This window comes from Mercurialis annua, assembly GCF_937616625.2.
Source record: "Mercurialis annua linkage group LG4 unlocalized genomic scaffold, ddMerAnnu1.2 SUPER_6_unloc_34, whole genome shotgun sequence".
Lineage (NCBI taxonomy): Eukaryota > Viridiplantae > Streptophyta > Magnoliopsida > Malpighiales > Euphorbiaceae > Mercurialis > Mercurialis annua.
This window is the reverse complement of record NW_026605965.1, coordinates 37,501-40,000: the sequence shown is the minus strand read 5'-3', so window position 1 is coordinate 40,000 and position 2,500 is coordinate 37,501.

Below are 2,500 nucleotides of genomic sequence, written 5' to 3'. Positions count from 1 at the left end.
GCAATGCGTAGAGCACCTCACCGGCCTTCGCGTCGGATCCATCCTCAACATTAAAAATGCATCGTCGTAAAGGATCCAGACTCGCCGCGCGCCGACTTCCTCGGCATTTAAAATGCGTCGTCGAAAAGTCATGGAACGCGGCTCGTCGCATGCCTCGGCATTGAAAATGCGTCCTCGGCAAGCACACACGTCGTAAAATAGCATACAACGTGACACCATAAGCTATACATTCACCGAGATTCATTTCGGCAAATGCTCGCCTAGGTTTCCGTCAAAAAATACCAACAACCTACACCTCGGGGGCCGGGCCCCCCCGAATCCGAAAATATTTTTTCCAACACCGAAACGGGTCGACGAGTTTTTTTTCCTTCCCTCGTCAGTGCCATAGGTGCGCCAAAAGGCGCGCACCAAAAGCCTTCGGCAGTTGGTGCAGGGAGGTGAGGCATAGTGCACCCCCCTAAAGAGCTCTTAGGACTTTTTTTGGACTGACAGGAGGAAATATCACATGTGCCCAGCAACCCCCCCCCCCCATTTTTAAAAATCGGCATGGAATTTTGATCTGAAATTTTGGAAATATGTTTATATATACCCAAACCTGCATAATAACAAATATCAGAATTTTTCGAGTCCCGGAAGTATTTTATTTTATTTATTTATCGTTTTACCTTCGGAAATTCATAACCGGCAAAAAAAAATTCCAAAAATCACCAAACTTCTTTCTAAATTCCTCATTTAATATATATTAACTACTGTATGAATATTGTTCGAGGAAAGTATTATAGAATTTCACTTAGTGCAAGACATATACATTTTTACACAGAGCAGAGGTTCATTCGGCTGGGAAGCAAAACCAGCAGAGGTTCATACGGCTGGGGAATGTATGCAAGGCATGCCAAGGCATGCCGAAGGGCTGCTGAAGCCCAGCCGAGAGGCTGCCGAAGGGCTGCCGAAGCCCTGCCGAAGGGCTGCCGAAGCCCTGCCGAAGCCCTGCCGATGCCCTGCCGAAGCCCTGCCGATGCCCAAGGGCTGCCCATGCGCTGCCGAAGGGCTGCCGAAGCCCTGCCGAAGCCCAGCCGAAGGGCTGCCGAAGGGCTGCCCATGCGCTGCCCATGCGCTGCCGAAGGGCTGCCGAAGCCCTGCCGAAGCCCAGCCGAAGGGCTGCCGAAGGGCTGCCCATGCGCTGCCGAAGGGCTGCCGAAGCCCTGCCGAAGGGCTGCCGAAGGGCTGCCGATGCCCAAGGGCTGCCCATGCGCTGCCGAAGGGCTGCCGAAGCCCTGCCGAAGGGCTGCCGAAAGGCTGCCGAAGCCCTGCCGATGCGCTGCCGAAAGGCTGCCGAAGCCCAGCCGAAAGGCTGCCGATGCCCAAGGGCCGCCGCTGGGCTGGCGAAGGCCTGCCGACCGGCTGCCGAAGGTCCTTCCGATGGACATGCGAGGGCCTTCGGAGGGACGTCGGCGGGCCTTTCCGAGGGTCTTCGAGGCCACACACGCGCTCGCGTCTCGCGCCGAGCTGCCGAGTGCCCGAGTGCCCGCACCCGCACCCGGTCCCGCACCCGCACCCGCACCCGGTCATTAGATTAATGCACGGGGGGGGGGGGATTTTCCGCAATTCCGAGCATTTCGACGCAATTTTCCGGCCGGGCATTTTCCGCGATTCGCCGCAGTTTTTCCGGGCGGGGCATATCCGTAATTATCCGGGGGCATTTCCGTAATTTTGCCAGGCAGGGATTTTTCCGCAATTTCCAGCATTTTTCGCATAGCGCGCGCGCGCGCCGCTTGCACCGCGGACGAGGGCTTGCGGCAAGCCCGCGGGGGTGAGGAATGGTGCACCCCCCTAAAGAGCTCTTAGGACTTTTTTTGGACTGCCAGGAGGAAATATCACATGTGCCCAGCAACCCCCCCCCCCCCATTTTTAAAAATCGGCATGGAATTTTGATCTGAAATTTTGGAAATATGTTTATATATATCCAAACCCGCATAATAACAAATACCGAAATTTTTCGAGCCCCGGAGGTATTTTTTTTAATTTTTTAATCGTTTTACCTTCGGAAATTCATAACCGGCAAAATATATGTCCAAAAATCACCAAACTTCTTTGCAAAATCCCCTTTCAATGTATACTAACTACTCGCAAATTATTGTCCGGGACATTTTGCTTCCAATTTTATTTTGCTCGGGACACTATCATTTTGTGCACTTTTGCCGCAGTTTCCGCCACGCGGAATGGGCCGAAAATTCATAAAACATAAAATGCGCATCCGAAAACCACCAAACTTCACGGAGGGCCTCCCAGTGGTCCACTCGACGTGCCGGAGCGGCACCGTGCGAGAAAAGTTTTTCCGAGTCAAAGGACGCTCGGGGCCTTGCGGTTCCGGCACGCGGCCGAGAAGTCGTAAACGGTGCAACACGCGTCCGAAAACCACCAAACTTCATGGAGAGCCTCCGATCAGTCCACTTGAACTATTGAAGTTGTTGCGTACGAAGCAGTTTGCGGAAAACGAACT